At 49.9% G+C, this 11574-nt stretch overlaps 1 non-coding gene across 1 annotated transcript; it reads right to left on the bottom strand.

Annotated features, from left to right (window-relative positions):
* Window positions 1–10247: 10247 nt before the first annotated feature.
* Window positions 10248–10352, bottom strand: LOC130841066 (U6 spliceosomal RNA). Its single transcript, XR_009050110.1, has one exon. It is a non-coding gene; the product is annotated as a U6 spliceosomal RNA (small nuclear RNA).
* Between the last annotated feature and the right edge of the window lie 1222 nt (window positions 10353–11574).

Below are 11574 nucleotides of genomic sequence, written 5' to 3'. Positions count from 1 at the left end.
TGTGACCCAGGTCCTAATAGGCCACGGCCCAGTACCCCGACCATGGGGGGTTGGGGACCCCTGATATAGAGCAGTTCCTGACCAGCACAGGGGACTTTATCCTGTCCCTAGGCTCTGAGCTCCTGGTCCCCAAGCCTTTACTGTTCTGTCCAGACAGAAGCAGAGAAGCCCCCTGGCCACCTTGGGCTGAGATATACTTCCCCAGGTCAAATCAGCTCCCCTCAGAATGTGAGGGGCCTGGGGCCACTGCCCTGCAAGAAGCAGCCAGGGTACCCAAGCACACTGACTATGTCGTGACTCCTGCCCCAGGTGTGTGTGCACAGGGCAGGGGCTGATCACAGGACCTGAGCCCACCATGGTGGTGGGGGCTGCTCCCAATGGGGCTGTGGCAGGCTGGAGTGTGGCAGCCACTCTGCGCTCATGCCAGGCCCAGGACCAAAGGCACGTGGCCCTTGTCCTCAAGGAGCTCACAGCCTAAGCCTCTTTCTTCCCCACATTTTGAAGCACAATGAAGTCTGGCAGGGCCACCTTCCTCCCTGGTGCTCTGTGTCCCCTGTGCCTATGAGGTCTGGGTCACATGCCCCCTTCCCGAGAAGCCCCAAGGAAGAACCGGACAGAAGGGCTTCAGCATTCTTGGCTCCCCACAACCCAGAAAACCGTCAAAGTGGTACAGCTGGGCTCCTTCTAGGGCCCGATGGAGCTGCCTCTGGTGCTCCCCGTCCACCTGGCTGATAAAATGCCTTCCGGCTGGGACTGGCCAGCTCAGCTGGGGGTTGAGAAGCACAGGGTACCAGGCTCGCCCCGCTTTGATTTTCATTTTGGCCACGCCCTGCGGCATGTGGCATGCAGGATCTTAGTTCCCCGACCAGGGATAGAACCCGTGCCCCTCCACTGGGAGTGCAAAGTCTTAATCACACTGGACCGCCAGGGAAGTCCTCGCCTGGCTTTGGGGAAAAAAATGACCAGAAGGTATTGTCAAAGGACCCATATGGGGAATACAGGGAGCCGACATCCGCGCTCCCGAGGGACACTCCTTGGCCGGGGGTTGGGGGGGGGGTGTGGCTTGTCTATGCTTTTCCTCAAGTGCACGGGCTTCTGGAAGTGCTTCTGCCCCGGCAGTTCCCCCACATAGGCGCCCCCCCAGCACCTCTGAGCTCCTAAGGGCCCTAGAGGCGCTCCTCCACGCATCCGCAACGTCCCACGACCACGTCCTTCACGATGCGGCCCGCCACCTGCCTGAGACAAGGAGCCGCAGGAGCGCGGCGCAGGCACGCGGAGCCCAGTGACGGCCCCGCCCTCTCGCCCCGCCCACCTCCCCGCCCCTTTCGCCCCCGGGCGGGGCTAAGCGCGGCTTTCCCCGGAAGTCCGGAACCGGGCCGGAAGCCGGCCCAGCCGGGCGCTGCCCCTCCCTCCTACGGCGCGCGGCTGCGTCCTTGTCCCACGCGCCCGCGTTTGGATGTTCACCCGCAACTGTGAGGAGGTCCTGAGTCCCCACCCCATTCCCCGCCGCGCAGTTTCAGCTGCCGGTTCCTGCAGAACCCGAAGCCAGGAAAGGAGCCCGTCTCCCGCCGCGGCCCGCCCCCTCCGCGCCCGCGGAGGCCCAGGCGAGGCCGCCGCCCCGCCCTCCAGCCCCGCCGTCCCCGCCTCCCGCGCGTCCCCCGGGGGCCCCCATGGCCCAGAAGCCGAAGGTGGACCCCCGCGTCGGCCGGCTGGGATACCTGCAGGCGCTGGTGACGGAATTCCAGGAGACGGAGAGCCAAGGTGAGGGCGGCGGGGTGGGCAGCAGGGGAGCGCGCGGGGGTCCGGCCGCGACCGCCGCCCCGGGCCGGGCTCCAGCGCCGCTTTTCCATTGCAGACGCCAAGGAGCAAGTGCTGGCCAACCTCGCCAACTTCGCCTATGACCCCAGTAACTACCAGTATCTGCGGCAGCTGCAGGTCGTGGACTTATTCCTCGATTCGCTGTCGGAGGAGAATGAGACCCTGGTGGAGTTTGCTATCGGTAAGGATGGGGCCGGTCCGCTAGATGCCCGACGGGCTGTAGGGAGACAGTGCCTAGCAAGGGAGTCGCTGGGAAAGGCATCTCTTAGGCAGTCTCTCAGCTGCGAAGGCAGACCTCCGCGGACCACGCATCGTTCAGGTCACCGCTCGCTTGAGTCGGGTCAGGAGCTCACGCCCAGGACCCCCTCTGCCTGTCTAGCTTCCCTCCCGCTTAGAGGCGAGTTTGTAAATGAGGGAATAGATTGAAGTCATGTGGAGGGGGGTGAAAAAAAGTTGAGTGCTCTTTTTAAACATCTCTATCTTAACGTTTTACCGTCAAAAGAAGGAGCGGTGACTTGGAGTGGCTTATGACTGCCTTCGTTGTCACGGTCTGAGACCTATTGAACTATTCACTGGACAGATACTTATTGGGCGTGTACTGTGTGAGCAAGGTGTTGTTCTAAATGCTGGAGAGATGGCGAGCAAGTTGGGAGCAGGTCTTTGCCCTCGGGGAATTTACGTTCTAGTAGGGGGAGACAGAGGGTTGACAAACACGAAAGCTGAGGCTCTGAAGAAAGTAAGCAGGGTGATGAGAGAAAGCGAGGGAAGGGCTGCTTGTGGTTGGGCCTTCCTGGGAAGGCAGTTGGAGGGCAAAGACCCTAGAGCAGGAGGAGCCAGGAGGAAGGCTGATGCGGTGAGTGAAGCCAAGAGTGGTACTAAATGAGATGAGAGAGCTCACGGCACCAGAGTCAGGTCTGGGCATTGGGCAAGAGTTTGGAGTTTATTCTGAGGGCAAACTAACATGCTTTTTTCAATGTGCATCTTTAAAAAGGAACATTTCTCTACATCATGAAAGGAATCTTAGCTACATAGAGAAAATAATAATTCCTTAAGTAATAATTCCATTATCACCAAATACCCAGTGAGGCAGACTTCTCTAATCGTTCCCAAAGGGGCATTTTGTTCTTGTTGTTTTGTATAAACCAGGATCCAGCCCAGAATCCATGCACTGAATCTGGTTGTTATGTTCCTTAGAGGTCAATCTCTCTCTCTCTTTAAATAAACTTTGTATTTTAGAACAGTTTAGAAAAATTGCAAAGGTAATACAGAGTTTCCATCAGTGCCACTCTCCCCCCTTTCCTTATTTTTAAGGTCTTAGGTTAGTATGGTACACTTGTCACAATTATATTGATACATTATTATTAACTCATCTCCATACTTTATTCAGATTTACTTAGTCTTTCCCTGATACCCTTTTACCAGTTCCAAGATTCCATCCAAGATACTATGTTACATTTAGTTGTCATGTCTCCTTAGGCTCCTCTGGGCTGTGCCAGTTTCTTAGACTTTCCCATTTTTTGGATGATCTTGGCGGTTTTGAGGAGTCAGGTATTTTGTAGGTTTTCTCTCAGTTGGGATTTGTCTGATATTTTTCTCATGATTAGACTGGGATATGGGCTTTGAGGAGGGCGATCACAGAGGTCAATGGTAAAAGGCCGTTTTCCTTTACATCATATCAAGGGTTATATGCTATCAACATGGCTTATCACTGTTGATATTAACCTTGATCACTTGGATGAAGTAGTCTTTGTCAGGTTTCTCCACTCTAAAGCTACTCTTTTTATTTATTATTATTATATTTTTGGCCACACTGCATGGCTTGTGGAATCTGAGCTCCCCAATCAGGGATCGAACCCGTGCCCCCTGCATTGGAAGCACAGAGTCTTAACCACTGGACCGCCAGGGAAGTCCCTAAAGTTCTTCTTCCTCCCTGTCTCCGTCTTTCCATATTGCGCTCTTTGGAAGGAAGTCACACCATAAATTATCCTACATCTCCAACAACACTAATTGTTGAAGGATCCAGACCAGTCCTGCAGAATGTCCCACCTTCTGTATTGTCTGGTTGCCTCTTTATAGTGTCATTTCGTTTGTTCCTGTGTCCCCTTTACTTCCTGTAATCTAGAAATTAGGTTAAAAGCTTTGCTAGAATCAAGTAACACTTTTTTTTCTTTTCCCGAATACATCATAGGCAAATATAATTTAAATTTTTGAAAGACCAACCAGGTCTGCCTCTAATTTGTGGTATCTGGGACCCCTCTTACCCCAGCAGGCCTCACACATGTGTGGACATCCCAGCTTCATTCCCAGCCCCACAGACACTTGCCCTGTGGCCACTCATTGGACTTAGGAGCGTACACGCCAACAGTGGGGTTCACCCCGGGAGTCAGGATGCAGGGAAAAGGCCCATGCAGCTGGGGGAGCAGGTTTAGGACCTGGAGCTCCGAGTATGGGGGAAGGGGGATGGGCTTTGGGTGGGCTCGCTGGACTCTTCAGCCGGTGGAGGGGGCCAGAGTGAGGCGCTTGAGAGCTAGGCTGGGGACAGGAGCCCTGCTTGCCCAGGCTGAGAGTGGGGCTAGCTCATGTCTCTGCCCCTCTGGGAGATTATTAGGCTGAATAAATATCTTGAAAAATTGGTCGCTTTAAGATTTTCTCCAGTGTTAGTCCTCCATCCCCTCCCTTTTTGGAACTCTGCGCCACAGCTTCTGCCCTCTGAGTGGTGACAGTGGCCCCTGCAGAAGCCCATGGCTAGACCTCCACCTGGAAGTGGTACTCCTCCTCCAAGTCAAGTTCTTGACTGGAGAAAACTTTGCTAAAAAGAGCAGTCACCCGAGGCAAGTTTCTCCAGGATCAGGAAGCAACTTTCCCAAAGCAGGAGCGCTTTGACATCCTGGCCCACTGAGCTGGGAGCTTTGCGGGAGACCAGGGCGGGCCTGGCTTCTTGTCCTCCTGGGCAGCTTCCCAGAGTGGGTGACTACACCCTGGACCTGGAGTCCACGGTCCCCACTTCTACACTTCGTAGCCGATCCTTGTGGCCGAGTCCTGTCCCTTCTCTGTGCCTTGTTTCCTTGCCTGAGCCCCGTCTGCCTCACGTGACTGCTGTGGGGAGCAGAGCGTGTGTGCATGTCTGTGTCTCCATGAATTGTATCGTTATCACCAGTTTTACTTTTGTAGCTGCTGTTTCCTTCTTTTTTTCTTCTTCCCAAGGTCCCCAATCCCAAGAGCAACAGCTTTCTTAGCATTGACTCTCCCATGGGCTCCTCTGCAGATTAAATTTCTCTTGTATTTATTGTGCATAACTTGAAAGTCCCAGTGGTGCTTAGAAGCCTGTTTGGTTCCTCTTGCCATTTCCTTTTCTGTAATGTCTGTGGTGCTAAATGGGAAACACTGTCAGTGCTTATTCTGTGCTGCGCTTTGTAGCTGTGAATCTTTTATCTCTGGCGGCTGGTCTGAGATTGTGATCTCCATGAGGTCAAAGTGCCTTGCTTATCTTTGTCATGTCCTGAATGCTCAAGCCTCTTGGTCTGGGAAGAGGATGGGGGCACAGGGGGGTGTTGCAGAGTACTGGCCATGACTTGGTGCTGCAGCCCTGAGTGGGTTTGGTTCTGGGATAACTGCTGGGTTAGATTGGTTTGGCAGAACCAAAACCAATATTGGTTTGTAGGCAAGGAATAGAATGAGTTTGGTAAGAGCGGGGTTTTAGGGTCAGACAGGCGGGGTTCAAGCCCTCACTCCCTGACTCAACGCTGGGCACGTGATTTCCCTTCTCCCATCATTGGTCAGGTGAGGCAGGATCAGTACCTGCCTCACAGAGTTGTTGAGCGAATTAAATGAGATAAAGTGCCTGCAGCTGCAAGGTTCCCCAGGTATCCAGACTCCTTTGAGGAAACACAGTTCCCTTGTCTCCCAGAGAAGTGAAGTACGGTGGGATAGTGTCTTATTGCCCATCTGCTCCAGGGATTCGTTCCTTCTGGAAAAGCATCATTGAATAATAGGAAAAGGTATGAAAGTTGACCTTTAGCCTCACAGTGGGTGTCCAGGCAGTAGGAGGAGGAAGTACCATGGGGCAACGGGCACTGGTCAGGCCACAGCTGCCCTTGTTTGGGATGGGGGATGGGAAGTGGGTGAATGATCAGACACCAGATAAAAAGCCAGGATCTCAGTAAATACTCAAATGAGTGAAAGAATTCAGAGCTCATGCCCCAAGTAAAAACCCTGGCAGGCTTTGGCGTTAATTTGGGAGTGTTGACCTGAAGCACCATTGGTTGATTCCCTGGTGTCTTATATGCTGTGTGCGCAACACCTGCACCATTCTAGCTGCTGTATAGGTGTAAAGGAACCAGGAGATAATCTTCTGCTTCCATGAAAACTGGTGGAATCCTAGGATATCACAGAATACTCAGCGGTTTTGTTACTAAAACAGAATTCAAGTAGGTGGCCTCCTACTAGCCAGGTTAAATCACTTTCCTGTGTTCTATTTCCTGCAATACCTGTAGCTGCCACCAGATGGTAGTGGTGTACTGAAAAAGGCTGGTAGATGACTCCTGAGCTGCCTCTCTTTGGAAAATAGTATTTAGTAAAACTGAAGATAGACATGCCCGGGACCCAGCAGTTACATTCATAAGGTTAGGTACATGCACGTCCAGACGCATATGCAGAAATGTCCCAAACTGGAAACTGTCAACAGTGGAATGAATCTCAATATTGTGGATATTCATACTGCTTAGCAAGGGAAATGAACAATCTCTACAGCTCCATGCACTTATCTTACAAACATAGTGTTAAGCAAATGATGCTAGACACATAATCATATGCACAGTGTGATTCCATCTCTATAAAGTCCAAAAGAGGCAGAAATGAATTATAGTATTTAGGGGTGTGTGTGTAGTAAAAAAAAAAAAAATTAAAAAATTTAAAAGGTCCTGCTTATTAACTTAAGATTATTTTGTTAAGTTGTTAGAAGTCAGGAAGGGGTTCACCTCTGAGAGGGGGAGATAAATGAATCAGGAAAGAACATGCAGAGGCTTCTGGACTGCTGACAGTGTTTCAGCCCTTGACCTCTGTGCTGGTCTCTTGGGCACTTGCTTTCTCATTGTTAAACTCTACCTGTGTGTGCCAGCCCTTCCTCTGTGTGTGGCTTGCAGGTACGCCCTGTGCCAGCCTCTGGGGCAGTAAACAGGTGCATGCTTTGTCCACAGCTACGGTGTGCCAGGGAGGGGTCTTTCATTATTTAATGCTCTCTGCCCGTTTTGCTGATGAAGAAAGCTAGGCTTAGAGAGACAGAGTCACTTGCTCTGTTCACCTGAGTCTGCAGGAGCATTCCTGGGGTTCTAGCCAGATCGGCCCATCACGGAGCCCTCGCTCCGTCTTCCAAACTCTCAGGTTCCCATGTACCTCCTTCTCTCATTGATCATGTAGGGTCCTGGGGTCACACATCTTTCTGCTTAAAAAGAAATTCCTCAGCCATCCACTTGTTAGAGGAAAGAGGTGAAATTGAGGTCCTCACCCCCCTGCTCCCTTCCACACCAGCTGGGAAGGTGGGTTCCAGGAGGCACCTCCGCTCTCCCTCCCCCATTTGGCAGAGACCAAGCCCCCTTCCTCTCAGTTCTAGACACAAGCAGGGTGTGCATGTGTTTTATTAATTTATGTGAATACGTAGTCAATTCACGTGGTACAGGATGCAAGAGGGTAGGTAGTAAACGGTAGCAACCACTGTCACTAGTTTCTTGTGTGTCCTCCCAGAGACAGTCTCAGGATTTATAAACACACAAACATGTATATATTTGTGTGTATACTGTGTATACTCTTTTATTTATTTTTATTGGCTGCATTATGTCTTCATTGCTGCATGCAGGCTTTCTCTAGTTGCAGCGAGCAGTGGCTTCTCTTTTTGCGGAGCTCTAGGCCTATGGACTTCAGCAGTTGCAGCTCATGGGCATCTATATTCTGCCTCTTTTTTTTTAAACTTAGCACCATGTCTTGGCACATCTGCAGTATCAGCCCTTAAAGAGCTGCCCGATTCTTTGTAAATGCTGCATGAAGTCCATGGCGTGAAGGGACTGACGTTTAGCCAGCCCCTGAGGATGGCCATTCAGGTTGTTTCCATTTTGCTCTCATGAGCAGTGCAGCAGTGGGTACCCTTATTTGTATGTCATTTCTCACTTGTGGGAGTGGGCCTGTAGGATAAAATTCTAGAATTGAAAAATAGGTCAGAAGTGCAAAAAGCCATGATTTATTTAAATGTAATTTGTTTTTTTTAACTTATACAAAACATATCTGTTCAAGTCAAAACTGTATAACCACGTATTTTCAGAGATGTCTCACTACCATTCCTGCCCCTTCTGCCCTGTTCCCCCCTTGTACGGAACCAGCAAATGTGAGCACATATGTGTATATCTGTCTCCTACCTTCGTACATATAATAGTAGCTTTCTCTGTATGCAGTTCTGTCCCTTGAATGTCTGTCCTAAAATTTCAGAGAGAACCATTTTCAAGATACTAAAGTAAAACCCAAGAACAAATAGTCCCCAATGAAGATGTTGACCTGGGATTGACTGCAGCCAGCCCAGTACCCTGGGGCGGGCGGGTCCTCAGATGTAACATCTTGAGCGGCTGTCTCCAAGGCCTCACTCAGCCCTCTCAATGCGCCAGGTGCTGGCTAAGCACTTGCAGCATGACCTCATTTAATCCCCAGGACAATCCTTAGACCTTCCTGTCCCTTCCATCACCATTGCCCTACTTGCTTTGTGACCTGAGATCCCCTGCCTGACCTCTCTGAGCCGCCAGCTTTCTCATCCCAGGCTGCACTTGGGGTTTTCTCTTTTGCCTCTCCTGGGGGTTTCTGTGGCTCCCCATGTCCAGAAGGGCCCTGCTTGTGCATATTGTTCTCTTTCTCTCTGTCTTGCCTGGTTTGTCCAAAACATGTTCATCCACCAGTCAGGACTTGTTCTCCTTTTTGTTTGGTAACCAGTGTTTAGATTGCAGCAGTATCAGCATACAGTGAAAGGCACATAGCTAAAGTGTCAGTTTGATGACTTTTAAATTCGTTAAGGTATATGTACCTCCATATAAGCAGCACTGAAATCAAGATACAGAAGGACAGAAGGTTTCCATCTCCCCAGGAAGGCCCCTCATACCTCATGCCAGTTAGTATCTTCCACCCCAGGGTAACCACTATTCTAACCTCTATCCCCATGGATTAGTTTTGCCTGTTCTTGAACTTCATGTAAATGGAATCATACAGGATGTACTCTTGTGTCTGGTTTCTTTCACTCAACCTAATGTTTCTGAGATTCACCCAAGTGGTTACAGTATCGTAGTTCGTGTCTTTGTATGAATAGGCCTCAGTTTGTTCATGGGCTCAGCCGCTGATGGAGATTTGAGCTGTTTCTAGTTTGGAGCCTTTATGAATAAAGCTGTTATGACAATTTTTATACAAGTTTTCTTGTATACATAGGTACCCATTTCCCTCGGGTGGATTCCTTGTATACATATGTGCTCATTTTTCTCCGATAGATTTGGGTAGGAGTAGAATTGCTGAGTTGTAGGGTAGATGTATGTTTAACTGTATTAGAAGCTGCCAGATAGTTTTCCAGTGTAATTACGATGTTACACTCCTCACCACCAGCGATATGAGGGCTCCAGTAGCTCTACCTCCCTACCAACACTTAGTATTGTCAGTCTCTTTGTTTTAGCCATTATGATAGGGGTGTAGTGGCCTCTTATTGTGGTTGTAATTTTCATTTCTCTGGTAAGGAATGTTGAGCACATTTTCATATGTTGGCCCTTTTGTGCAGAGTTTATCTAAGTCTTTTACTCATTTTTTTTTATTGGGTTGTTCATGTTTTATTGATATGCAGGAGTTCTTTATATATTCTGGGTATGAGTTCTCTGTCAGAGTCTATGAATATTTTGTTCTTTTGCTTTTTTACTTTATTTTTTTTCCTTCTTGGGTATGAAGAAAAGAAGTGAAGGTGGTGAGGGGAGGCCCTCTTGGGGAGAGGGACTGATTAGGGTGATCTCAGAAGAGGTGACATCTTTTTTTTTTAATATTTTAATTTACCTTTTATTTAATATTTTAATTTGATTTTTATATTTTTTATTTTGTTTTTATTTATTATTTAAATTATTTATTTATTTATTTTTTGGTTGCATTGGGTCTTCGTTGCTGCACCAGGCTTTCTCTAGTTGTGGCGAGTGGAGGCTACTCTTTGTTATGGTGCGTGGGCTTCTCATTGCAGTGGCTTCCCTTGTTGCGGAGCACGGGCTCCAGGCGCCCGGGCTTCAGAAGTTGCAGCACATGGGCTCAGTAGTTGTGGCTCAGGAGCTTAGTTGCTCCATGGCATGTGAGATCTTCCTGGACCAGGGATCGAACCAGTGTTCCCTGCATTGGCAGGCAGATTCTTTTTTCTTTTTTCTTTCTTTTTTTTTTTTTTAAATATGGAACACTTCACGAATTTGTGTCATCCTTGCACAGGGGCCATGCTACTCTTCTCTGTGTCATTCCACTTTTAGTATATGTGCTGCTGAAGCGAGCACTGATAGGTGGATTCTTAACCACTGCACCACCAGGGAAGCCCCAAGAGGTGACATCTTATTGGACGCTTTTTTTTTTCCTTTTTTTCCTTTTTTTTTTTTTTTTTTTTTTTGACCACCCTGCACAGCTTGTGGTCTTAGTTCCCCAACCAGGGATTGAACCTGGGCCCACAGCAATGATAACACAGAGTCCCAACCACTGGACAGCCAGGGAATTATTAAATTTTCTTTGAAAACATGATTTTTAGAACCGTATAATTTTTCATCATACGGATGTACCGTAATTTCTCTAACCAGTTGGGCCTTATTTAGGACGCTTCCAGGCTTTATGTTGCTCTTTTTTCTACAGCTCTCCTTACTTCTTCAGGGCAAGTTCACAGAGGTGGACTCGGAGGAAAGCTCAGAGCAGCTGTGGCTTCTTTTCAGCTTCTCGTGAGTCCTTCAGCTCCATCTTGGGTGCCCCGCTCAGCCTTTTTACCCCTGAAGCCCTTCTCTTTCCAGGCTCTCACTCCTCTTTTCATCTTTGAGGATCGCGCCAGCAAGGCAGAGGGGCTTAAAGAGTTGCCCACCTGTGGTGGGAGCCCAGGCAGCTGGCGCGCTCTGGCAGGCACCTGATCCATCCTTGGAGGTTCCCCAGGCCCGTAAATGGGGAGCAGGCGGGGCCGGCTGTCCCGAGGCCGCCTGCTGCCCCCATTCTCCAGCAGTTGCCATCTGATTATGCCCCCGACCTGGGTGGCAGCGCCTCGCCCGGGCACACCTGGGTGTGATGATGACTCACCAGCCAGAGAGGGACTCAGGCTTTACCTTATCACTCTTGGCAGCAGAGATGAGTCCCATCCCCCACCCGTGCATTGGGTCTGCGGTGTGGGTAGGAGGCTGGTTCTCCTCTCTCAGCTCAGAAGAGATGGCGCAAATGTGTCCAAGAAGCCAGAGTGTTTCTACTTGTGCCTGCTCCTGGCTGAGCCTGGCATCTGCCCATGGTAGGAGTAGTTGTCCTTGTGGCTTCTCAAGGGACGCCCTTTCCCATGGGAGTGGCAAAGGGCTCCCCATCTTCTAGGACTTTGGTCAAGTTACTCAACAGCCTCAGCTTCTTTCCCTTAAATGGGCGGGTGGTAACTGTCCCTGGGGTTCAGTCATGTCCCCAGCACGTGTCCAGTGAGACTCCTCAGTTGCAGGCTCCAGGGACACAGAGGTAAGTCACTGCCGGGTGGTGCCCAGTGATGGG

Source organism: Hippopotamus amphibius, chromosome 17 (assembly GCF_030028045.1).
Source record: "Hippopotamus amphibius kiboko isolate mHipAmp2 chromosome 17, mHipAmp2.hap2, whole genome shotgun sequence".
Taxonomy (NCBI): Eukaryota; Metazoa; Chordata; class Mammalia; order Artiodactyla; family Hippopotamidae; genus Hippopotamus; species Hippopotamus amphibius.
Note: the sequence above shows the minus strand (reverse complement) of the source record. Positions and strands in the feature narration are given on the sequence as shown.